This window comes from Chiroxiphia lanceolata, chromosome 6 (genome assembly GCF_009829145.1).
Source record: "Chiroxiphia lanceolata isolate bChiLan1 chromosome 6, bChiLan1.pri, whole genome shotgun sequence".
Lineage (NCBI taxonomy): Eukaryota > Metazoa > Chordata > Aves > Passeriformes > Pipridae > Chiroxiphia > Chiroxiphia lanceolata.
The window spans coordinates 27,374,982-27,402,879 of record NC_045642.1 but is presented as its reverse complement, the minus strand read 5'-3'; the positions used below and the strand labels follow the sequence as shown (position 1 = coordinate 27,402,879).

Here is a 27,898-nt window from a genome sequence, read left to right as displayed (position 1 = left end):
TGCATGCCAAAAAGTGATGAGGATGCTGAAAAGTAACATTGCTCAGTGCCTATAACTGTGAAGACCCCTTTTCAGTCTCGATTTCTCTGTAACTACAGCAGCAAAGACCATCCTTCTGCAGTGCCAGAGGCTGGGTGTCTGCACTTTTGTGCAGGTGTGCAGCGTGCACTCACGTTCCGGGCAGCAAGGAGTAGGAGGAGGAGGGAGAGGAGGAGTCGGGAATTGCTCAAGTGGTGGTGGCAGGGTGAGGCTGCGCTGAGTCAAGCACTAACTCACCTGCCTGCCTGCTCCCGGCAGTCTAAAGCACAAGAAGTTCCTCTCTAGCCATCCACCTACACCTTTCACACCTGGCTCAGAGGCAGAAAAGACCACAATGGGACTATTCTACAGCAAAAGTGAGGTAAGAAAAGGCAAGAGGAGGCTCTGTAATGAGCTGAGCTGGCTGTCCATTGGTGGCAGATGGGACCTGCTGTAGGAGGTGGTGTTCAGACTCTTGCAATTTGCTCTGAGAATTCTTCTTCACCAAAGCTAAGAGCAAAGCAGGGCTGCTGTCTGGGTTTTGTGACTACTTTGTGTTTTGGCCTTCAGGAATGCAAAAGACTAATGATGCAGTAATTTATCTATTTTGAAAATCCCCAATTAGAAAGAAAAAAAAAGATGCCTTTTTGCTTCCACTGAATGAGGCTAGGCAAAACAACCCATGAGGAAAAATAAGTAGTTATCATTAATGTCAATGAGTGCATAGGAAGAGTCAGGAAACTAATATTATATGAGATGTTAAATATAGCTCTCTTAAATTTGTGGCAGTTTTGGGGCATAAGGGAATGAATGGTAAGACATTGCACATTTTTATATATTTATCTATGTATTTGTTGCTGCGATACCCCCTGCTCTGTAGGTAGTGTGCATGAAATGTCTCTTATATGTGCTTGTTGCTTCACTACTTAGTTTTTCTCTTTCCTTTTTGCTCCACTTGTTTTTTGGCGTAGTTTTGTTGGAGTTTTTTAGGGTTTGTTTGGTTGTTGTTTGGATTTGTGTGTGTGTGTGTGGGGGGGTTGTTGTTATTGTTGTTTTGGGGTTTTTTTTGTCATTTGGATCATTAAATGCAGTTTTTCCTCCTTTTATTCCTTTAAGAAGGTTACTTATCTAGGGAAAAAAGTACCTCACCTTCAGCTCCTGTATATTCATTAAGTATCCTGTTTGTCTGATCTTTGCTTAGACTGAGAGAGGATGACAAAAACAAACCAGTTTCCTTGCAGGTTTTTTAAATGTCTTTTGATAACTACTCTGGTTTAGGTGGTTTCCCAAAATTAGAATCATATAATGGCTTGGGTTGGAAGGAACCTTAAAAATCATTTAGGTCCACCCCCCTCACCATGGGCAGGGATGCCACCCACAGGACCAGGTTGCTCAGGGCCCCATCTTGGAACACTTCCAGGGATGGGGCATCCACAGCTTCTCTGGGCAACCTGTCCCAGTGCCTTGCCACCCTCTGGGTAAAGGATTTCTTCCTAATATCTAATGCAAATCTCTTCTTTTTTAGTTCAAGTCTGTTGCCCCTCATCCTATCACTATCTCTGTAAAAATGTGCTCTCCCTCTTTTTTATAACTCCCTTTAAGTACAGGAAGGCTGCAAATATTTCCTTTGATACTTTCCTGAGAGTTTTGCTTAGAGGAAGATTGGGTGAGCCGAATTATTCAGGGAGAAATAACTACAGAGTTGGGGCTCTCACTCAGCCCTTCTCAGAAGTTTGGGATGGGTCTCTAAAAGGCACTTTTCAGGTCCTCATTGTTTAAAACCCAGCACTGCTCTACATCATGATTGGTATTATGTAGCTATAAATCAACTTATGAGCAGCTTTGTTACACCATGTTACTAATTCCTGCCCTGCTAGATTGTTTGCTGTTTGTTGTGTAATATAGTGGATACATATGACATTCTGTGAATTTTCACAGACCAAGATGTATGTCAGCTGTATTATTAACGCAGCGAGGTTCTCTATCACACATTTCTCTGAGATTGGTTGTAAGAGTCAGACACGTCAAACTAAGGGTTACCACAAGTTTTCTCAGATTGGGAAGTGGACAACATCAGAGGTTTGGTCTGTTATTGTACATTTTGTGTCTGTGGCCACACCTGGTTACAACCTTCTAGGAAGAAGACAATACTCAAGGAGGGACCTCGGTTTAGAAATGTTTTTGTCGATTGGAACTGAAACACTTAATTCAGTGTTGTCTTTGACTATGCTTCTGTTCTTCCTTTCTGCCTGCTCATCCTATACATTTTGTACTTTTCAACAGACGGAACCCTCTCCATGCAACTTGCTTACTGTAAAAGTCATACAGATGAAAAATGCCAGGAAAGCAGACTTGTGTGAGTATCTTTGGAGGAGCATCCTTGTGCTTGTAAAGCTACTCTGAATATTACCAAGTGTCGCAAACACTACAGACTATTTATAAAAGGAGAGAGACATCAGATGTGTGATCGTGGTATGCTGAAGATGAGGTAGCGCACTCAGAAGATATTATTTATTCTTACATACTTGCCAATACAACACTGAAGTCTAGCCACCAGTTGTAATGCAGAACATGTTTACATAGAATGGATAAAATGTTTCACATCTGAATCTGCAAATAAATTTTCTTTTGTTCACAGGAAAGACTGCAATAAGAACTTCCATTCTATGGTTCCTTCTTACAGTAATATCTAGCCTGTGTAACCCTGGGCCTATCATAGAATATTTTATGTGGGCTCAGGACTGCACACTTGACAGCTTATGGACTGTCAAATTTGATTCAACCATAGGCACAGCCATGTTTCAAAACTTAATTGAGGGCTCACAGTTAGCTTTTTCTATTCTTAATTATTTTTACAAAATGCCCAAGAATATAGTTACATAAATGTTTATTAATGGTCCATAAATACCTGAACTGCAGAGCACTAGAAAAAAAGGTGTGAATGACAATCACCTCCAGTCTGAGGAGATGACTGATTTTGTCTTGCATCTGTTCATTTATGCAAAAGGTCTGAATCCAGAAAGTTTGTATAGGAACAGGACAAAAGTAAAGTTGTTCAGTTAAAAAGATGCAAGACAAGATATCTTTTTGTGCCTTTCTAATGTGATTTGCTTCAAGTTCTGTGACAATTTCTCTAGAGACCATGTAAAGAAGAGTTTCTCACTCCAACACTTATTGAAGAGCAGTAAGATACTTTGTTGATGCTGAATGTATGGGGAAGAAGAATCTGTATGAACCTTCCCACTGGAATACTTCTACAGCATAGAAAGGAGATTTGAAGCTCAGTTATAGACTGGAGAGAAATCCCCTGCTACAGCTAAAACCTACCTGAATGTTCAAATATGCACACTGAACTGAAAGAGCGAGCTGTGGAAAACTACAGCCCTTAGGTATCTCCCCAGATAATCATGTTCTGTTAAACCATCTGCATGATAATGAACTTACCAAACTTCCTCTCCACTTTTTTCTCATCTAGATCAATGCTTCTTGAAACTATTTTTATTCTGAATGGAGTTTACTATGTTTTGATGCTGTCCTTTACAATACTAGAAAGCTTCTAGAACATGGGACAGGTACTGAAATGCTCAGGCATTTCTGCTTCCCAGTCCAAGTCATGTCCCACCAGCCCACAAAGCTTTTTAAAGGAGCAGTTAGAATGACGGATGTGATTTTGTAGTCCAGCACAGCATCTGAAGCAGCAGTAAAGCCACACCATGGGCTTTCCAGGCTGAGGCTGTAACCTGACACTCTGAAGCATGTTTTGCCCACAAAACAGAACAACAGACATTCGCCACCAACATTGGCAAGCTATCCTCTCTTTGAAATGGAAGTATCAGTCAAAATATTGAGGAGAAAAAAGAATTTGAAAAAAGAAAACAGAAAAAATGCTTGCAAAAGGTGAATGCTTTGCTTGTTGTGGACGTTCATCCTGTGGGAAAAGAAAACCATACCGGTCAGGGCACACTGCCTTGCTTATGTTTAAATGTTGAATCTAGTTTTGACTGACAGCTGCTTAATTCCAATAACATTTGATTTTATTGAGCATAAAATTTGTGAGCAGTATTTACCAGAAAGATTTCCTTTAAAGCCGTTTGAGAACTGTTTTTCTGTGCAGCCAGGCTTGTAGAAGTCATATATTTCATTGATAGTCTGTTTATCATATAAAATAAGCCTATATTTCAAAAGTTTCAATGAACTAATTTAATCTCTGCCTAATTTTACTGACAAGGTAAAAACTAGTACAAGTTATATTTATAACTTTATAGGACTTTCACTGAGAAGCAGCAAAATGAGAGTCTTGAGGTAAAAAAAATGTACAAAATTTTCCTGGTTTGTTTGTAAAACTGGGGGAATATTGTTGAGTTGATTCATCATCTTTACAGTTCTCTGGAGATGAGCTTGACACAGCCTTACGAAACTTAGAAGCATGTGGCCCTCATCACAAGTGAAGTGGACTTCTTTACAGTACCATTTTCCTAACACTGATTTTTTTTCTAATTCTTTCTTTTCCCAGCTCTTTTTTTTTGTTACTTTCCTTTTCCTGCAAAATTTTGTAGATAGAACAGGTTGTTAAGTGTCACCTATTTTTTCAGGCACCTTATTGATTTTTGATGTTTTAAACTGCTTCTTCTATCTCTTGCCAGTTGTGCCCAACCTTGCACTAGATTTCTGTAGAGTTTTTGGATCACTGTTTAATATATAGTGTCTACATAGTCTCCCAACCTGGTGTTGAAGTTTGACTTGACTATTGGTCTGTCTTCTCCATTTTCTAAATAACGGAGATGGGAAAATTAATCCATAACAAGAGAATCTCAAAACCTCACTAATGTTCCTATGGAATAGATAACAGAAGACTTCTAGTGGAAGTTCAGTGCTTAAGAGAATATTTTTATCTAAGACAACTTAAATTGTTTCATTCCACCTTTTAAACCCTGACTTTTTAATGCACATTGCACTATTCTGTGTTTTCTTCCCACTCCTCCCTCAGTGTGTAATTTATAATAATTTCCACTTGTGTATTGATGCATAGCTGATATCATTGATAACACCTGTTAATTTAGTTAATTTGTTTGTGTTCTCCACATTCCTGTCTCCACTGAGCACACCCACATCCCCATCAGGCTCATTAGGCCTCTTGATATTCCTGGACCTGTGAACACTTGCCAGTTCCCAGATTTGGGTGTGTGTCCCCTCTGCATCCTAACTCCCTAATGGGGTGAGACCCTTGGGGTGGGCACCAATCCAACCTACCCTTAAAAACACAGGTTTCTCTGCAGAGAACTTCAGATTTCAAACTCAGCCTCTCACAGACCTTGGACAACCACCACAGCTCCAGAACAAATAGAAGGACATGGCTTTTTGTTTGGGAACTCCCCTTGGTAGGAGATGACAAATGCTGGAAGTTTATGTGAGTTTCAGGTGGAAACTGGACAAGTCCATAGAAGAAAAAAATCCAGTGAAGGTTGGCTCGTGAAGTCTCTGAATCTTAAATTGTGAGGGCTGAGTGAGCATTATATGATGTTTGCCCTCTTTTACTCTTCCTTAGACACCCATCACTAAATGTGGGGCATATTTACTTCTGGTAGTGGTGGCCAACCTTAACAAACCAAAGGTCCTTCCCTAAAAAAAAAAAGAAGTCAAAGGGACTAAAGAACAAGATACTGTAGAGAAACTAAATCATTAAGTGAAATTAACAAATGCAAAAGAAAAGAAAACACAGTATTAAGGGTATAAATAAGGTAAAAGCAGGTAACTGGATGGGGATACTGAGCTGAGCAATTTTAAGCCATCATTTCCTGCTTCCAAGATCCCTCAGTGGCCACTGCCTGTGGGCCCTAGACTAAAGGAACCTTGACTGGTGTTAAAAATATTCTTCATCATTTTCTTAGTAAGAAAATGATATTTTTGAAGCTTTTATGGATTTTTTTAATTATACTTTTTAATTTTGGAAATTTAAAGTTTTAGATTTTTTAATACAAGACATTAATTTGATGCTATATTTTATAATATTATTAAGTGTATTTTACATTTCTATAAAAACATTTTTTTACAGGATTGTAGTAGCAGTTCTGCCACGGATCAGTTTGTGCAAAGGTCCTTGAGATCCTGAAAAGAAATATAATCAGTGAAATACATTAGTGTTTGAGGGACTACGTTCCAATGTGATGCTTATTGCAGGAACCTGCAGACTTCCTCTGGTGTTCTGTTCTTGTGCTGTTCTTATTGTTTCACTGTTATTTATTACTTACTTCACCATTTAAGCACTTACAATTATGCTCCAACAGCCTATTGTTCTAGGTGCTGCATGAAATATATTTATAATATCAGAGGATGTGGACTGATAAAGCCCAACAAGGGAAAAACCAGGAAAGAAACAGTAAGGTTGTTTAGCAACATCTCAGCAAAGGGGTGTTTTAAGGAGGGGTGTAAATGAGACTACTGATACTGCTTTAGGGATATTTATAAGGTGCTCCACCCAGTGTGAAGGGCAGGGTGGGAGAAAGTGTGGAAGCTTTCTGTTGAAATTTAGCTATTAGAAGATTAATATTGAATGCTCCCTGGAGACAGGAACTGATCTCCCAGGACAGAACGAATTCTGATGGTCTGACTGTAAAGGGCCTTGAGAAGGACAACGTTTACTTTCATGGAAGTAACTCATTTTTATTTAAAAAAAGAATATAAAAAAGTTTTAATTGTGTAAATTATCTAATAATCTGTACTCCAGGAAACAGCAATCCTGGCCTGTCCACTTGCCTTCAGCCAGGTATCTACTCACCTACACAGTATGTGAAGAAGAAAAATGCTTCTCTCAGCTGGTGATGATACTTTGTATTTTATGACTTGGATAGATCCAAATCCAGGGCGACCTGATCAAGATGATGATCAGGGCAAACAGTGTTTGAGACCACAGTTTTGGTTCAGATTCTTTCACCAGAATAAGAAGAAAACTATACCATGACAGTAATGAAAAATCTACCCCCTAGAAATAGTGAGCAGCTAAAGGCAGTCCAAGAGGAAAAGATGCTTGAGGCTTCTGCCCAGGTTATAGGTGAGCTGGACATTGGATCAAAAAAGGAGGTGGAATGAATAATTTTTCTTTGTTTAGCCCTGCTTGAATTTGACCTCTGAGACAGGTGAGATTTCATCTTGAGCCAGAATTGCTGGTACCCTACTGTTTGGGACACAGCATGATGCTGGGGCTATGGTGTTTTTTAGCATGTGTCATATTGCTGTAATGCTTTCTAATGGTAAAGCATAATTAAGATCCAGTCCTGCTATTAAACTGGAAGATAATTAGACATTTAGCATAATAACTGGACGAAGAGACCGTGCTTTCATAAATACCTGCTGCCACACCTGCTTTTGGCAGGATATTGCCCCACAGTGATACCACAGCTGCTGCCCCAAGCATGTCTGATGGCTGTTCACGTGTCATGGCTGAGGGGAGGGACACAACAGGTCACTGTTGTGATGCTTTGTTGTCTGTATACTGTGTGAGCGTAATTGTTGTAGTTAGGTGTGGTTAGGCTTACATACCAGGGTGACAATGATTTTCTTGCATGTGGCTGGCAATGGGAGCCTTGTACGTGTACGTGGAAAGGTAATTGGATATTGTGGAGTGACCAACCAGTTTAGGCGCAGGATATGCTGTGGTTTGCCATTTCTCACATCTGCTTGTACCTGGAACTGGTCAGGCAGAATATGGATCTGAGGTATCAGAGATGTATAAAAAAAGGTTCCTGGGCGTTTTAAGTGCCTCCTTCATAACACCTGGAAAACACGTCACAAACAAGAAGTAATTAGGTTTCAGAGGACACCTCTCAACTACAAAACACATCACCAAACACATTTGGCAGGTGGGAAGAGGGAAGCATGCTTGTTTAGTGACTGGGTCAGAAGTGCCCTAGAGAAAGTTGGAGATCTAAATGAGAAGTCAGAGCTCTGCTGTCTGACAGGTAGTTATTTCTTACAGGTGTATGACACAGTGTTGTAGCAGAGAGTGATCAATTACAGAGTAGTCAGAGAATGTGTTGCTATTTGAGAAGTGTCAAGGAAATAAACTTTGGTTCACCCATAACCTTATCCATTTGGGTCCTTCTGGTCCTTCTAGTGGGGACAAGAGCCAACAGCAATCTGTTCTAATGCCAGTCTGGATTTCCTAAGAGCCAAAAAAGATTTTCATATGGACATTTCCTGTATACACACAGAATTTTGAGAGCTATTAGAATTGTTAGAAGCTCACGTGATGTCTATGCATTTTGATATTTTTGTAGAATTCATATATCTTAGAGTATACAACAACTACTTTCATCAGTCAAAGTAGCTGTTTTTACATTCAGAGTTACTAAAAAAGAAATAAAGATGACTTAAGCCTCAGGGGAGATGGGGTGGGGGTCAGAAAAAGGCTGGCTTTGTTAACCCTTGAGTTGCAGATGGGGAGACAATAAAGGGCCAAGACAATTATTCTGTGTTTCCCCAAATCAGGTCTGCTAGTAAAACTAAATGTGACAAGACTTAAGCCTATTCCACTACTATTCAGGTCTATTTGCTATGCAACAGCAAGAATGCTGAGTACATGGCATTACAAATAGAGGAAATGCAATTCTAATAATGGAATTGGCATTTATGGGCAATATTCCTCATGCTATCTTTGCCACTTGTATATGTTGTCATCCCTAACCAAAAGATTGTGTTCTATAGGGTAATCATGCCTGAATTCTGACTGTGGGTCCACGGGATTGTTAATCTCATTATTCATATTTGTCTTTTATTTCCTAATAATGATGACAAAATATATTAGCAGGTAGATCATTATGATCTTAGAATGAAAGTGCTTGATGATATAAGCACTGCAGACTTCTCCTAATGACTGTTTCATACCAAAGCTTTGGCCCTTAACGTCCATCACTTATGGTGGAGCTCAGGTGGGAAGCCCAACCCTACAACTGGCCTCTTCAGCTGAGAAAGGAAAATAAAAAGACTAAAGCTGTTGTCACTACATCTGGGAACATTAAAATTGATAGGGGAACTTTATGACCTGAACTCGCCTCCAGTGGAGGCAAAAGCAATGCAATTTCATACAAAGAAGCCAGGTCAGCTCTCTCCTTGCTGTGAAACACAGACAAGCTTTCACCTGCACATTTAGTGTTGCAAATACCTTTACTGTGCTGGCTGAGGCACAGAGATGCAGGTGAAAATAGTGACATTAAGCAATATATTTTTTATACAGTTTTACTGGTGAAACCCTGCCTCAGGACAGTTGCTTCTCAAAGCAAATGTTAGCCATCAAACTGTTCAACTTTTCAATGCTTTTCTTATCTGTGCTCATTCTAAACCACTTACAGAAGATTAAATTCAATTCCTCTCATCTCCACAGTTCTTGAATTTTTTTCTTGAATTTTTTTGTCTTGAAAATCTGTGCTGTTGAGGTCTGTGGTGCACCGTGTACCCCCTTCTTTAAATTTCCAAAAAGGGAAGAAAACAGAGTGAGAGCAGGTACCTTGGTGGAAGGTGTGTCTTCTGTGACAGCAGTGGGGCTTCATGGGAACCTTCAATGCAATGAGCACCTATCCCTGCTGCATTGGCAGCCAGAGGTCTCAGAAAAAAGGAAGGATGCTCCAGAAAGTAGAAGAGACAAAACATAAATCTAGAACTACTTTAGACATACTAAGGTATGTTCATGCCTACCTGTGGAAGCCCAGTGTATAGAAGATGGGCTCTGTCCATTTGGTAGCCCCTATCACAGCTGCTAAGGTCTACGGTGCCCAGTTCTGTGATACTGCTGTGTGTATGGGCCCATATGCATATGGATGCCTTTTCAGCAATGCAATTGCATATTTTGAGCATTTGTTATTTTTCCAGGAATTTAGAAAAAGTAATTCTCAAGAAAGCACAGTACCAGGCTTTCACAATAGTAAAGCAAGATAGTTGTCTAGCAGTGGCCTGATGGTACCCCAGTTAGTTTGTTGGTCTGCATTCTGAGTATTGCTTTGTGTACTGAGCTTAAAAATTCACACAGTGCACCACCTTATGAGGTACTAGGTTGTTTCATTGATCCGTTGTTTTCCTGCTTTCCCTCTCTTCAACAGTAACTCAGTCTGATTGCTATGTGAGCCTGAGCCTGCCAACAGCTTCAGTGCAGCATTTCCGCACCAAGACAGTCCAGAACAGCAAGAATCCAATATGGAATGAAACCTTCCACTTCACGATTCAGAGCCAGGTTAAGGTAAGAGTGCAGATACCTCTAGCTATTCTTACCAGATATCAAACACACCATATAGCCCTTCCATTCTGTGGGGCTTTCTGAGTTCCCTTGAGAAGTATTCACACTTTCTTACTGTATTCACACCCTCTTGCTGTGCCTATTTAGCTTTTGATGGCTGGGTAAGACCGTATCTGCCTGCATAGCCAATAAAGTATGTAGAGAGCAACTGCAGTGTTTGTATTTTTTCATTCTTGAAATTCTTTGTCAATTTTGTTCAGCTAAAATGAAATATCTGTAGCATGTTATGTCTGTTAAACCTTTAATATTTATTTATTTAATTAATTAATTATTTTTTATTCCAGAACATTCTGGAACTAAAAGTTTGTGATGAGGACAATGTAACTCAAGATGACCATCTCCTCACGTATTCTTTGATGTCTCCAAAATCCAGCTTGGGGAAAACATTCAGCTAAGTTTCCAGCTTAATCCACAGGTATGGATAAATTTCAAGGACAAAGAATAGGGGGTGGAGTCAGGTGAGAATATGAGTATCTCAGCTTTCCTCTTATGTGTCCTATACAAGCCTTTCTCACTGTCCATACCTGAGTATGTCCATCTGTTTCAGGGGTTCATGCAGTTGTTTCTGTAATTATGGCAAATTTTGGATCGTGCTTCTACAGAAAGAGCTGGCCAATGTAATTGGACTTAATTGTCTGTTTACTGTCCTTGATGTCAAAATGAGTTTACCCCATTATTTTGCAGTTGTAGCTGGTGGTTTTGAGCTCTGTGTTTTGCTGATACAAAAGTAATGATCTGCAGTCATAAACCCAACCCCAATATGGCTTTTAGCTAATTTAGAAAATGAACATAACACTTGCAGAACTGAATATTAAAAAAATTGTGTTTTTCATCAGATCTCAATTTCATGTGGTTGAGACAACTTCATACTAAAGTTTCGAGGGCAATGTTTAGGCCTAGAAGGACTTGAGTGAATGTTGATTTGATTTGATGCCTGTTTTGGAAAGCTGGCTCTCAGTGCCATGTTCTCCTTAGTGCTTACACTGGGAGGGCAAGAAGATCATGGGAATTGCACAAAGGCCTCTGAAGAAAATCTCAGGGACAAGCAATTACAAAAGATAAAGATGAGCACACAAAGAGTCTATGTGTACAGACTCCACCAAACCAAAGTGCACCCTCCAGAACACCCTGGGCTTCATACAGCCAAGTGTGCCACCATGTTAATGTGCCACCAGGCCCATCTGCATGAGTGAGTGAGGGCTGGGAGAGGTCAGAATGATTTGTATGAACTGGAGAAATCCACTTTCACACATGCTAAGAATCAGTGGGGAGTGTGAGAACCCATGTGAGGAGAAAGAAAAGGGGAAATGTAAGTGGCCTGTGAAATAGTGCAGGTGGGAGGGGAACCCAAGACCGCAGAAAGGGGGAGCAGCCACCAAGAGGCCCTGTAGTATGTATTATGTGTGTCCTGCAAAGGTCTGAACTGGGAGTTTGCTAAATTAATGATATGATGCTAGAAGTATGTGATACTAGAAGTATCCAAATACAACATGAATAAAATTGTGGCATATGCAGTAACAAGAGGTGGACACTGGCTTATAGAGAACTCTGAAGAGCACAGATTCTGTAGGGTATCTCTCTTCACAGGGAGACCAACCTGCTGTGACTATCTTCATTTTCTTTTGCAGGGAAAAGAGGAGCTGGAGGTTGAATTCACAATGGAGAGCAGGTGCGTGAGGTGAAATAGGCAACAAAATGTAAGGCGGAGACATGAGGTTACTGAGAAAGCATAGTTTACACATGCAGCCCCCTAACACTGTCACCATCTGAATAAAGCAGAGGGTAGATTTGGGTGTTCAGGAAACGTGTGTAGAGCATTTAATGGAAAAGGGGTGCATGACCATGCATGATGTGCATGCTTCTACACCGGGCATCCAGACATAGAGAAAAGCGAGCACAGGTGCTGATGGGGGCATAGAGATGTCTCTGACAGAAAGAAGTTATAAGTTTTAAACCCTTCTTTCTCCTTACTTGTGGGATCCCAGATATTTGCTTTGTCATAAGATTATGGGAAAATGATACTTGGAATTTGTTTTAGAAATAGATTAAAAATTTTTTTTACTGTGTTTCTGTGCTGACTGTGCAGTTAATGGGAGAATGATGTAGATCAATGCTAGTGCTGCTGTTGATTTTTAAGGTACCATCATTTGATAGTTTTTTTCTTTTTTTAATGGAATGTTGGATGAATTCACCAGCTTTTTAGCTCTGATCCCACAGATTTGAACTGAACAATATGGGGCAATAGTGTACTTATGCCTGTAAATATACCATCCTTGTGTAAATTTTCTTCGGTGTGTCAGGACACGATCCTGCCTGATACAGTGAGGAGCTCCTCTGTTCAGCACTTGTCCATAAACTGTTTGAAGTTCAGACTCAAGCCTGTGAGAGGCAAAATGGATTGAATGTGCAGGTAGAATTTCTGGCACTGTTTGTCCATGCTGCCTGTACGAAGATGGACTTTTAAAGATAGAGATAATGAAATAACCATTAAAGAAGAGTTAAAAAAAAAGAAAAAAGAAAAAGAAGAGTGTGTTGGTTTTGAATTTGTTGTTTTCCATTTTGTCTTTCAGTCCAGATCCTCCTGAAAACATTGTTACTAATGGAGTTTTAGTGGTAATTTTTATTTCATAATCTTTTCCCCTGCCATATAAGAATGTTTATTGCAAAGCTAGTATTAAAGGTACCAGGCAGTTGCTCCATATGGTGGCATGAAGGCATTGACCAAGAGGCAGGCTAAAGCTGGTGTTGGCTCTGGCTTTCCCATGCGGTCCCAGCTAGTGACTCACTGGGAGAGGCTGAAGCTGCGAAAACTGTGAGCTGCTGCCAGCGCTTGCCTTTGCCTAAACTGAGCTGGGCTCAGGTGTGTGACATCCCTCCATCTGCCCAGGGACAGCTTGGCTGAGCATTGTTTGGAGAGTCTTCTCCTGTGGCCAGTCCTCTCCCAGGCCTTTGCAGGGCTGCTCCTCCAGGCAGAAGCAAGTATATCCTTTCTCTTTCCTCATCTCTACATGGTCTGTTATTTCCCATGTGGAAGCCTGATCCCATCTCCCTAGACTGGTAGGGGGATTACAGTCTGGAATCACCTCTCCCTTGAGGTGCACCCTGAGACTATGGTCCAAGGGATTGGAGGAGGCAGAGCTCTACTGATAGCAAATGCCTTATCTCTTGCCCTGGTTGTCTCTTACAGTCCCGTGAAGTTTCCTGTTTGGAGGTGCAGGTGAACGGTGGGAGGATGAGGAAGGACACTATGGGTGAGCCTTTCACTGACTTAATGAGCAAATTTGATTGCCACTTTATGGTGAAAGCACTCAGTGTTTTACGCTTGAACATCTTAGTTTAAAATTATTTGAGGTGCCAGACAAAATGCCACTGATGCCAGTGGCCTGTGGAGGGGGTTATAGTTGATCAAAAATATACAGATTATTGCAGAATGTGGTGTGATGAGCATGTGGTCTAATTTCCCCAAAAAATATTTTCCTCTCAATAACATCTTGCCAGATGCTTACAATTTTCAAAGTGTTTGTGCAAGGAATTGAATTTTTTTGAGTCCTAAACTCAAGCTAACTCCTGTTGTTTCTGGATTCTGAGAAAAAGGAAATGGGCAGAAAGAGGTAGGCCTCTTTTACCATTTAACTTAATAAAATTTCTTTAGGTATAACAATATTAAACATACCACTAGTGAAACACAAGTCTCACAGTATATTAGCAGAGACATTTGTTGCACATTTCAAGCAGTGTATCACTACCATGTCAAGTCCAGACCTGTGGAATTGTGTACCTCCTACGCAACTTTTCAAACATCTCATTCTGACATCTCCTGATGACCCCAATTCAGCACACTGCTTAAGCACGTGGATGATCCAGTTGAACTCAGCTGTCACAGCGAAAAAAGTTTGATAGATGTGACTGAAGAAGCTTGAGTGGGATAATTCTTTTGAAGGTTGATTATATATTCTGAGTGTGTGGATTTACAGAGTATATTTCACCTTGAACTTAGGCTGATATTCTATATAAAGACCATTTTTAATTACTTGAACAGACATATCTGAGGCTTACTGCATGAAGACAGAAAACCACCAGACACTATTTTTGTAAGTGCTAGAAATATTTCAAAAGAAATGTTACAGGTTGAAGGAAAGGGAAACATAACAGAGGGACTGAGATTTTACTGATTCCAGAGAGAGTTTTTCTCTGCTATAAAACCCCATGTTTTTTCCATGAAGTCTAGAATTTTCAAAACATCTCAGCAATAAGACAGTATGTAATACTAAAATATTTTCTGGTATAATACTAAGGTATTTTGAAAATTTCAGAAGAGAGTGTGATTTTCCCCCAAAACTGTTATCAGCTGTGAGTCCTTACCTAATGAATACAGCAGTAGTCTCAGCAATCACATATATATGTAAGTGCAGTAGTGCTAAAGCTATATGGCACGTTCTGCACACCAGCTCTAAAGCTGAAACCCCAGATGAGTCTATTTATTTTTCCTATAATTTGGGTGTCAAAATGAAGTAATTACTTAAGAAAAACATATGTACATTACTGTGCAAAGAAATTACCCCAGTTTTTTGAAGAACTTAAGTTTGAAACACCTTTGCTTCAGAGAGAAAGTTTGCGTTAACTGTGGACGGGTCATATGAAGGAACCCAGACCCACACACTGAGCTCCTGTCTGTGCCCGACCTCCCCGGCCAGGTTCCACTACATCAAGTACAGTCAGTCGGCGCTCACTGTGGCTCTACCACGGCGGAGGCATCTCAGCAGGGTACGTAATTGCCACTAACACATAGCTGCCTCTTTGCTGTGTATTTCTTTGGGGACCACTAATATCTGAATGCTTGTGCAGATCTGTGTCTGCAGGGAATTGATAAGTGCATGCATGCAAGTGAGACAGGGGAGACTGCTTTTACTTTTTTTTTTCTCCTTTTTTTGTATAATAGGTAACTGTCTTTATTTTTTCTCTTATCCGTTTTTCCAGTCTACATCAAGTCAAAATGAAAGGGATATGAACGAGTCTGTGACTCTACCTCTAAATTCACTTCCTATACAAGAGAAAATAACAATAGCAGAGGTGAGAACAAATCTTTCCTAACACGAAGTAGTCCAACACCATCAGTTTGACGAATGATTAGTCTTACAGTTCAGTGATTCAGTTCCTGTGAGACATGAAGCATGCTACAGTATAAGGTGTGAAAGACAGTCACTCTGCAATTATGCAATATTTATTTTTTCTTTTATTCTGCACGTGGTTCCAGTCATACCCTGTGTAATCCTGTTCTGAGTTTAAACTAACTTCCTCAGGACATGTCTAATATGTATGTTCATCAACGTAGTATGTGAGCTAACAGTAATGGATATGACAAGTAAGATATATATTTGCAAAGGGAATGCTTGAAGCAGAAGATCAAACAGAGAACATCTGTATGTGTGTGGTTCAGATGTCCAGCTTTCAATGACCCTCCCAGAAAACGACGGTTAAACTATGAGAAGCTGAGGAACCCTAAGCCCACCTAGCTTCTGTGAATGGCCCATTTCTACTCAACCCAGGCAGTGCTGGAGCTTGTTAATGTCTCTCACAGCCCAGACCAGATTCTCCAGCTATGTTTCATACTTCCAAGACAGGGAAACTCAGGCCCTGGATGGAATAGGGGAGGAAGGCACAGGTTACGCTGCTTACACTGTCTGTATTGTGATTTTCAGGACAGGACAATTGACTTGTATACAAAGGCAAATGAATGGTAAGTGAGTCTCCAGCAAGACCTGATCCACTAACTAGGAGACATTTGCTCCTACACAAAGCTCATTTGAAATCAGCAGGGGTCTGTGCAAGACCAGTTCTAAGCAAATATGTGAGTTCATTATTGGGTTGTAGGTTTTTATTTGCCGGGTTTTCCTTTTCACATTGATGGTGAATTAAATCACAAGTCTATTTCCTCCAAATTTCCAAACTGCTAGTGCATCTCAGTAATAGATCTTGATTTGTGTGCACTATTGTGCCCACAGATGGATAGAGCAGCTTTGCAAAGAAATGATTTTTCTGAATTATACAAATGACTTCAAGGCATGGTAGCTGTTTCCCTATTCAACTGCAATGCCTGTTGACAGTGGTTGCCTAGTTATGGGCATGTATGGCAGCAACTATTGAAACTGAAAAAATAATTATATGAGCAAATAAAACCAGAAGTGTGTTGTTCTTTCTCATTTATTACGTTATACTGTCCACAATCTGTACACACACACAAGCACAGCTGGAGTTGTCCACAATAAGAATATTTTTGCCCTGGTCACAGGACTCAGGGTCTGTGTTTCAGGCCAAGAAACCTAGATGCCCGCTTGGGGTTCGACCTCTGCACTGATGAACAGAATTTCCTGCAAAACCGGAGGAAGGTGGTTGCTGCTGCACTAAAGGATGTTCTTCATTTGGAGGAAGATCTGCAAGAGCATGAGGTAATCAGGAAGGGTAATGTTGGCGGATTTTTCTCTCTCCTTTCTCTCAGGCCTGGAAACGAGAAGTGATTTTTTTACCTCCATCTGAATGAGTGAGGACCTTTGACAGGAGCTTCTTCTCCGGGGCGCTGTTTGCCATCAGAATGATCTCAACTGGACAGTTCAGCTGTCTGTTTGGATGACCAGAACTTCTGTTTCTAGTTGGCTTTCAACTTGAGCTTTGAAGGAGCTTCAAACCAATAGGTTTGGTCTGTGTTTCATAAAAATCCTTCCTGAAGTGCCAAGATCTAATATATTCCACAGGGATGCCCTGCAGCTTTATAGAGCAATGTTGCTTTATCTCTAATGTATGTGTTTATTTTACTAGTGTTTGGATGTTACTTTTGCATTTCTGTAATCTTTTGACATTGTTTGTTTCTTAATGCCACTTTTCCATCTATGTTTTCTTCTCTTTTTTTTTTTGTGAACAGGTGCCTATAGTGGCTCTGACCACAGCAGGATGTGGGATAAGAGCACTCATGGCATGTATGGCAGCATTTTGGGCCTTCAAAAGTTGCGTGTTCTGGATTGTATTTCATACATCAGTGGCTCATCTGGCACAACATGGTGAGGAGTTTTGATACTGTTGCTTGGAGTTTGTTGTGTTAAGAAAAACCCATGCTTTGTCTTGGTCTCAGGGTAAAGGTGGTGAATTGAGTTATTGCTTCCATCTTTGGGCTATTAATGCCAAAGTCATCTATGAAAGGACTGTTGTACGTCATACATTTAGTGTCACTGAAGTAACCTATCCCTAACCCAAAGAGTAGACTTTATTGGAAGGGCAAACATCCTTAATCCTATGCAAAAATGATGCTTTATGGTTGTTTACTGTTGGACAGAAACAGCATAGACAGCTCATGTAGAGGCTTGTGTGGATCCCAGATCAAGTGATTTTTGACTAGTTGCCTTTAGACTTGCATTTCTGCTCAAAGTAAGCTCAAAGAGGAGAGTAACTAAAAGATAAAACAGTAAGTACCCAAAGATCTGCAAAGTGTATTCTCTGAGCTTCAAAAGGATCTTGTCATTTTCCCCTGCTTTCCATCATGTTTCCTGCCTGCAGGACAATGACAAAGCTATATGAAGATGCTGATTGGTCACGTAAGGATCTCGGAGAAATAATTATTGAAGCACGGAAGCAAGCAGCAAAGTGCAAGATGGGGGCTTTTTGCTTGAAAAGTCTAAGGAATTATTACAGAGAGCTGAGTCAAAGGACCCAAGCAGGACATAAAACCTCTTTTATTGATCTGTGGGGACTCATGATTGAATCCATGTTGAATGATGGGGTAATGTCTATACATCTTTCTTCTCATAAAGTTGTTGACTTAATATTTATGACCATTACAAGAAATTAAAGCTCTAGGAAGAGAACCTGGTCAATAACACTGTAGTCGGTATGCAAGCAGAACACCACTTATTTACATTAATAACTTGGAGATAGATTATGTCTACACTGGAGCCTAAAGTGTCATAGATGTAACATAGAAATGCTCAGACTAGCTCTAAAGTAACCAACTAATTAACACTGTATCTGTCCAAGAAAATTTTAAGTTTCTTAGGTGCTTTTTATGTCCCCATGTTTTTATCTCTCCACTGCTGCAATATTTACACTAGCTGCACTCATAACTTGAATGTACTGCAGATGTACCTCATATGTACAGAACTTTGGGATTTAGTGATAAGAAACTATATAGATCCAGAGCTCCTGAGACATCTTAACTACCAAAACTATGATTTTGTAGGTGCCTTTCAGCCACTTTGAATTTGATCTCTCCAGACCTCCAGTTTCTAATTTTGTTGTAATGACACAAGCAAAATCTTCTATGTAAACTAGAAGCCTGACAATAGCTGGAGAAAAAGCTATTTTATTTTTAAATCCTGTAAATACGGTTTATGTTTTGTCTAGAGGAAACAGATAAAATGAATAATCTCATTTCATATCATATTTCACACTGTATTTCAAACCTCAGTGCTGCATAGCAAAATTTTCTAGAATTTAATTTGGTTTAAGTATACTCAAATCTCCATTTCATGTATAAGTTTTTAGTATTGGACAGCTCAAGGATTTTTCCTCTGTGGATGTTAACTTTCAATATAGCGTTTAAAAAAAAAGATTAGAAGGATCATTAACATGCTGCCTTGAAGAACCCTTATGATTAACAGATGAAGTATATGATAACAGCTGAATTACTCGGATCTGCCCTACTTGTTGACTTACATTTAAAAATGTAAAGGTAGAAGCATGTGAAACAACTCATTGCTGTCAGTGTATACAGAATGCAAAACATGGATGATTATCTTAGCAGAAATTATTCCTGCTAACATGATTTTCTTATCCTCTGTTATTCGAGCACATAGAATTAAATTCAGGAGGAAATTTAGGAAAATCATATGTCAGATTTTATAAGCTGATATCTTTAAAGAACTGATAATCAGCTAACTCTTCAGGTTTTTTTCCAAATCCAGAAAAGCCACCATAGACTTTCTGATCAACGTCAGGCAGTGAATCAAGGTCAGAACCCTCTGCCCATCTACCTCGCCCTGAATGTCAAGGACAAAGTTGCCACCAAAGATTTTAGAGGTAATGTTTCAAATCTGAAAAAGAGCTATCTTTTCAACTAGGGGATACTGTAAATCATGATGAATTGTTTTAAATTCTCATTCAAAGCCACTAGAAGTACTGTTCCCAAATGTAAAGAGTAACTGGGCAGCCATGGGATAGACAGTGACAGTTCAGTATTTTGTAAACTCTCTTGGCATGTGATTGTGCATATTCAGATGTTAATTTCAGACTAATAAAACAACATAATTCTGTGACACAGTCTCAGGACTGCTAAGAATTCTTAAAGAAAGGGATTCACTGGACCTTTTTGTTTGCTTAATGTATGTTCTTGTCCATGGCAGGAGGGTTGGAATTAGATGATCTTTAAGGTCCCTTCCAACCTAAGTATTCTATGATTCTATGTTTTTAATGATTGGCTAAAGGCAATAAAAGCAATAGAAATCAATCTGTGTTCTAGTCCACCCTTCATGCGAAACATTTGCACTCACTAAATAAAAAGAAAGAAGAATTAAAATTTTCCCTTAGTCCTGACATTGCTCTTTCACAAACTCATAGATAGTGAGATAGTTGGTTAAGTGGCTGTCAGCAGGGTTTACTCAGGACGTGTGCAAGCCAGCTTACTCGCAAGAGCTGACACCTGAAAAGTTATTCCAAGACTGGCAACTGCACTCTTTTCAGTAGTGGAGCTAACGTTGTTGGTGCATGTGTTGGCAGAGTGGGTGGAGTTCACACCATACGAGGTGGGCTTCCTGAAGTATGGCGCCTTCATTCGTGCAGAGGATTTTGGCAGTGAGTTCTTCATGGGGCGCCTGATGAAGAAGCTCCCTGAGTCCCGAATCTGTTTCATGCAAGGTGACTCACCAGCCTGGGGGATTGGCAAGATTTTAATACAAACACCAGTGATTCGGGAAATTAGTCCCCAGAAACCTGTTGTTATGCACGTGGAAGCACAGGTGCCGGGTCAGTCAGCTGACAGACTCCTCGGGAAGTGGTCACAGCACCAAGCCTGACAGGGTTCAAGATGAGTTTGACCAATGCTCTCTGGTACATGGTGTAATTTTTAGGTTGTCCTGTGCAGGGCCAGGAGTTGGATTTGCATGATCTTTGTGGATCCCTTCCAACTCAGGATATTCGATAATTCCATGTTTCCTGAGACTCATTCAGCTACCCTTGCTAGCAAAGGTGGTTTTATAATTTGGACTATGATAAAATGAAACTAAAATAACAAATAAGTTGTCATGTACCTTTGTGAGTGCTTTTGAGGCATCACTATTTCCCATAACTTGCAAAAAATTTTCAAAGTTGGAAATCTATGAGATTTTGTGGAAGCTAATGGAAAAGTTAAAAAGAAAAAAATGGAGCAAGAAAGAGGGTAATCAGAGAAGGAGCTAGCTGAAAATATTCCTTTATCAACAGAAAAAGGAAATGAAAGCAGGAAAGTGATGATATAAAATTTAAAAAAAAATGTTCCAGGTAAAACATAGTGGGAGGGAAAAGATTTTGAATTTATTTCTGAAATAAGTTTACCTTTGGAGTTTGATCTATCACTGAAATAGGTGTCTGGACTTGTGCAAAAATTGCATAGAAATATGAAAATGTTACAGAAGAGCTGCAGAAGGAACAGAAGGCAGTTTTTAAAAGAACTTAATTGTGTTTACCTCAACACTACTTATTATGCCTCTCCCACTTCCTAGGAATGTGGAGTAGTATCTTCTCCAAAAACCTCTTGGATGCCTGGCACGCAGCTGACAATTCAGAGGACTTCTGGCACAGGTGGACCCAAGACAAAGTGACTGAAATAGGTAAATAAAAGTACCCTCCTCTAGGCCCCTCTAACAGGTTAACGGCACTCACATTCTCATTTTTTGAGTTTTTCTGTCATCCTGTTGCTTAGTCTCTCGGTATGGGACACACCAGAAAAATCAAGTGATTTGATTTTACTGAATAGCCAGTGCTTTGCATACATAGTGAGACTGTGATAAGAAGGAAAGGCACCATCAGACAGGCCTTGGTGCAAAGGAGATAGGGATGGATACATAAAGTGGTCCCTAAAGTGTTGTGTTTAAAAGGCTTGAAAGAATACTTCTGTCAAAGCCTTCTGTCAAAGCCTATTTTTCAGCCAGAGAGAAGCTTGAGTGTTCCTGTTTCAACATCTATTTGCCCTACACAGCACATCCCTCTCTCAAAATCTAACTAAACTGAAAGACTTAGTACAGGTCAAATGAAGTAAATGTAGTGGAGCTCTGTTACACCAGCTGAGAGAGGCAGCTCCATACTTAAAGACCATTTCTTGACAATACTCATGAGCATCTTCATGTTAAAATTCAAGGAAAGCCAGTGAACACACTTATGTCCCATTCCCGTGGACCATGTTTTCAGAAAAAAAACCCTCCAAACTTTATGCTTGGATTTATATAATAATTTGCAATTTTCTGTTGAATTCAGGTGTCCACACCTGGACCAACTAGAACTATCACAATGCCAAGAGCTAGGAACACATGATTACTATTGGTACAGAAGACTTGTTTCCTCTCTTTGTCTAGCCTCCTCTTATTTGTGGTTATAATTCAGCTGCGTGTCATTTATGCCATGTACCTCTAGAGGAACAACCAGACTTGCCCGAGAAGCCATATGAGATGGCCACGTGCGTTTTCACTCCTACGAGCGGCCTCTCCACAACTCTCCGGGATATCCTGACAGATCGCCCTGCTGTCTCCAAGTACCACAACTTCCTAAGAGGCCTCCAGATGCACAATGAGTATATCCAGCATGAACATTTCACAAAATGGAAAGGTGTGGTCAGCTCTCCTGCCTGCATGTCTCAGCAGTCATTGTGGCAGGCGCAGGAGTTGGGAACTAGCGAGAGACTTTTGTATGTCCTGAAGAGAATTGAATGGGTTTTATGGTTAGCTGTTAGTGTTTACTGAGAGGAGGGAGAACAGAGTAACTCCTCACACCTTTCACTTTCAATAATACAGCTGTTCAGTTTTTGGGTCATTTTGGTACTGGAAGTCCTTACTGGGATGAAAAATGCTAGGGTGGGGCTCTGCACATAGGCAACATCTGCCTAGGGTTTGGTGCAGTTCATGGGTTTAGAAACACTAACAAAATGTGAGTGGAGAGGGTGAAGGAACTTTAGGATTGCTGCATGCTACCCTAAAGTAAAGGAAGATTCTGGATGGAGGGAAGCTCACATTCCTTTTGCTTTCTAACTTGATGGATATCTCTGCAGTTTGCTAATAGCTCTGAATCTTCTACTCCTTAGACACTCTGCTAGACACCTGTCCTAATGACCTGAGAGGCAACTCAGAACACTTGGAGCTGGTGGATGCAGCTTTCTTCTTTGAAACCAGTTACCCACCCCTTATGAGATCAGAGCGGAAAGTGGATGTCATCATACACTTAAATTACACGGGGATCACAGACTTTGGTGAGAAGTCTCAAAACTGTTTTTGTTTAGTAACAGCTTTTCCTTTGCTTTTCACACTTTTAGACAGGTGTCTATAAAACGTGGAACTTAGTGGAATTTAGTAACATGCTGCTTGCAAATCTCAAAAGAGGAATGGAAATTTATAGAGAAGAAATATCTCTATTTTTCTCAAACTACTTTTGAAATAGCCCTAAGTGTTTCACAAGTGAAATATAGAGCAGCATAGTGAAGTTATGAAGGTCAAGCTGCAACTTCTTTATAGTTATATGTAAGATTTAATAACACAAATATAGCTGGAAAAACTTAGTGATTCGGGTGCTGAATTTAATCTGTACTTTGCTTAAGCATGTAAAATTTTATTTGTCTTTTATATTAAATGTGATTTACTAGCTGTCCAGGAACAACCAGTAAGTGAAGAATTTCTTCATCTTTATTTTTTTCTTTTAACAAATACAGTTTTTCTCTTGAATAGTGGACTTTAAACAAGACATCAAACACATTTACTATGTTTGCAGGAATCTGATTTGGTTAAAATGGTTACATAGATTTTGAAAGTGATATTCCAAACATAAACAGACAGATTTAGACTTCAAAATATAGACTTGTAATTGTAAACTGACCCTGAGGGACACCACTGAAAACACAAATTTCACTGGTTAAGGTTCTGTCATTTTTTTGAGTGGAAGAGACTTTAATGGTGCTCTTACACTGTAAAGCCACATAAAAAATACTAGTCTCTGTACTGCAGCTGAAAAAAAAATATATTGCACTATGTTTTTTTCTTGTACTCAGAATTCTTCAGGAAATATTTAATTCCAACTGAGGTGATAGTATTTTGTTAGATAATTTAACAAAGTTGGTCATCACAAATGAGCTTTCTGATGAATGTTTTTAGTGCTATATTTTGAGGTCTAAAATATGTTAGCTTGAAATCTCATTTCTGACATTCCGGGTTATAGAAATGGGTAGTTGGTCTCAAAACCCTACTAAAGTCTATTGAGGTCAATGGACAAGTTATACTGCTATATAAACAGATAATGTGACTGTGGAGCTTACTGTCTTGGACTGCAAATTTAGTTAAGACTATTTCCAAATGTCTCCTCAGGCAACAGAAAAGCAGTCCCTGGGGCTACAGGTGCTCACATTATTGCTGGTTGTCCAGTGCTCTCAGTCTGTTTTTTGTGCAATTTGTCATGAATTACCAGGCTTTGGCAGCAGTCTGATCTTGGGTGTCTTCTCTGTTCCTTATGCTGCTGCTGTTGGGCCACAACCAGCCCCTGGAGCAGGCTTGCACATACTTCGCAGAGCAGGGAATTCCATTTCCCTGCATTGGACTGAGGGAGGACGAGAAGAACCTGAAAGAGTGTTACATGTTTGATGGTGCAGACACCCCAGGAGCTCCTCTGCTGCTTTATTTTCCATTAGTGAATGATACCTTTCAAAGATATGTAGCACCTGGTAAGTTAACAGTACACAGATAATTTTAATGATTCAGGGAGCTTTCTCACTCTCTGGGTGTTTTTTCCTCCTCCCAATACAAAACTCCTTTGTTTGCTTGTTCCTACTAGCGATTATACTGCAAAATGTGATGATTCAAACTGTTTGCAAAATCTGATGAAATCTTGTGCATAATTTTAGTTTGAGTCTTGATGTAATTCAGTGAAAGAAGGAACGTGTTCCTCAATTAGAGGAATGGAAACTACTTTTTCCTTGTAATTTCCAAATGTTTACTTTAATGTGTAGAACAAAGCATATTTTTCAAATTATGTTTTTATGACAGTCAGATCTAGGGGAGAATCGCATATATAAATATATATGTGGAGTACCACTGTGCTTTCTATTTAGGCCATTTAATGTGTTGGTTGACTATGCTGGAAAATCAAAGCAATAGTACATAAAGTGATATGTACTGTGTCCTTCTGGGTGAATATTTGAGACATTGCTTTTATGATGATTTCCAAGGCTACTAGTATTCTGCTTCCTCCTGTCCTGTGTATCTCTTTATTCCTTTTAGTTTGTATTGTACTCAAGAATGTTCAGCATAAGACATGAACACTAGTGACCACATAAAATGATGTGCCATGAACTGACCAGTAGAAGGTGCTGATTGCAATGGAATGACGTTTAGTGACACCATTGTTTGTGTTTTCCATTCCAATAGGCTTTGTTCAGAAGTAGATTTTTTAGGGAACATAGCACTGCACTTATCATCATAGTAATTGCACCTGTGATCTCTCCTCATTATTCTTGATGTATTCTATCAGAGTATGGTATTTCTGTGGGACTGTACAAACACATTCCTTTTTTCCTTTGACAGGCATGTCACGTAGTGCTGCTGAAATGGAACAGGGCAAGGTTGATATCTCCAGTTTCTGCTCTCCATACTCAACCAGAGAGGTCTCACTGAAAGCAGAAGATTTCAACAAGCTCCTGAAGCTGACTAATTACAACATCATGAATAATGAGAACATGATTCTTCAGGCCTTGCGCATGGCTGTGGCACGGAAGAAACAAGCCCTTAGCCAGCCAGTATCACAAGCACAGCCCTCTGCTTGAACAGCATTTTCCTCTCCCTTCCTAAATATTTACCGTGATAGTACATGATAGCTACTTCACTGTGCTTGACAGGGGCCATCTCCTTCTAAGTAAACTTCTCAAAAATGAAAACTTGAAGTGTTTGTTTCCAAGCCATGTAGTTTAATTTACTAAGCAGTACTTGCTTTCTGATTCAGAGCTGTAGTAGCAAACACAACACTCTATGTTGTTAACCCCATCTCACTGTGATGTTCAAGAGGCAAAAATTCAGCTGTGTGTGATAGGGAAATAGCTTAGTATTCTCTGTCTGCAACCTCCTATTGTCTTGGTGGCTAGTTGCTAATGTTTTTGCATATGCAAAATATTCCGGCACTTCATTGAGACTATTGGTAGCACGTCCATAAAGCCCTCCTCAGACACAGAAGGTGGTGACCATGAAGTATCAATTGAAATAATTTTACTTGGTTTTAATAACTTCAATTAAATGGTCTTCTGCCTTTAAAGAATTTTGTTTTCCAAGTGCTTTTTGTCATGAACTGTTGTGAAATAAATATCTTATGAAGGATATTTGATTTTTTCCAATTTGTATTATATAATGAATGTAAAGATCCATGGCTGTTTAGGTCTTTGGTGACATCTGTTCTTATCAATTAAATCAAACTTACAGGTTTGTCTTGAAAGACCATTGCCATTTCCTCTCACAATCAACTGTGTTCTGTCCCAGATCACATGTGTGTTCTGCAGTTGTCTTCTTAAAATGCCATTTTGCTTTAGCATCATCTGGAGCTTGTTCGATATAGTGAATTGAACTATTACCAAAATGGATAGTATGTAAAAGGGATTACAGAGTTTATGGTAATTACACAAGAGAACCATACTGGAGAAATGCAGTAAGATACCAATATTCTGTTCATTTCATCACAGTGCATCACACAAACACACTAAAGACCAAGAAAGTATGGCAGAGAGAGATGTTTAGCTTCTGTTTCTAGTGTGAATTATTCCTCGGAGGTAACTCGGAAAAGAGAGGTGTTCTTTTCTAGAGCTGGACCTGATTAAGAAGTTATTTTTTGCTGACTTTTTGATAATAGTCCTACAGAACCATTGCGAAAGAAAGGTAGATGCTGGCGTTTGGGAGTTTGTCAAAGGTCAGCCAAGATGAGACTTACAGGAGTACCTCAACTCCTCGTAGATCCTGTCCTAAAACAAGTAGGCAAGAGCTACAGAAGTCTCTTCTCTCCACCAGTTTTCCAACAAGGTACATAGACAATTTCAACCTTATCTAAAATTCCATTCACTGTTTTATCTGACCCACCACTCATGAGCTCAAAATAAGGTACTTGAACTGCCAAAATGGGCAGGGACTGACTCCTTAATGCCTGCCATGGAGGATATCATCATATTTATCAAAGTTCTCCTGTTATTGTTAAGATCTGGGTGTTCCATCTGCTTTGCCAAGTCTTCAGGCTCCCTGAGGTACTCCTCTACAATTTCACTTTTCAGCTGATTTTCCCTGTTGGGGATATTTTTGTCAGGATTAGATACTCTGCTTGACTTTGCCTGTGGACTTTTTGATTGTGAATCGTGAACATCTGCTCCTTCCTGGTTTTACCAGACTGGCCAGAAAACATGTATTATTGAGACAGTGAAAACAGTTCTCTGAGGATTCCTTGTACAGCCTGCTCCACCTTCTGTATGTCACTTTTCAGAGTTTGTGATGCACCCTAAAATCTCAGGTAATTTGAACTAAACCAGAAATAGTATCTTCTCAGCAGCTGATGTGGCGTTTCATATGTTCACACTAGATGTTTTGTCCCACATCCTGTTCTGGGACTGCTAGTAGATTCTCTTCAAGGAGAGGCACTTGACAGCCAGTGTCTGGGATGGGCTTCCTCCAGCTCCATGCTTCCTCCAGCCCATACTGTGGAGGAAACTCCTGCAGAGCCTACCCCTTGGTTAGGAGAGGTAACAGAGATCTGGAGATTGGTCCTCCATTTTCTTTCCTTGACTTATCCCAGAAGTGGTTGTTTCTCAGTGTTTTGGGGTGATACAGTAATTCCCTGCCTCAGCTGAACACTCCTGTATTTGGTTTACATGGACAGGTTTTGGTAGGCAGGCAGCCCCTGTAGCTTCTGTGAGGAGCAGCCAGAAGCTTTCCCCATGTCTGACAGAGCCAATGCCATCTGGCCCAAGGTTGGCTCACTGCTGGCCAAAGCTGAGCCCATCAGTGACAGTTGTAGTGCCTCTGGGATAAGGTATTTAAGAAGGGGAAAAAAATGCTGTGCAATAGCAATTGCAGTCAGAGAGAGGAGTGAGAAATGTGAGAAACAGCCCTGTAGATATGAAGGTTAGTGAAGAAGGAGGGGGAGGAGGTACTCAAGGCTTTGGACCTGAGGTTCACCTGACACCTGTGCTGAACAGTTGTTAACTATTTAACCAGCTGTTAAATGACCATGGAGAGTCAGGCTGTCCCCCTCTGGCCCATGGAGGTCCATGGTGGAGCAGATATTCACATGCAAGCCCTGGGGAACCCCATGCTGGAGCAGGTGGATGCCTGAAGGAGGCTTGACACTGTGGGAAGCCTGTGC

General features: G+C 40.1%; 1 pseudogene; it reads left to right on the top strand.

The window, feature by feature from the left end:
• Positions 1-373: 373 nt before the first annotated feature.
• Positions 374-25,331, top strand: LOC116787834 (annotated as a pseudogene).
• Positions 25,332-27,898: the final 2,567 nt, after the last annotated feature.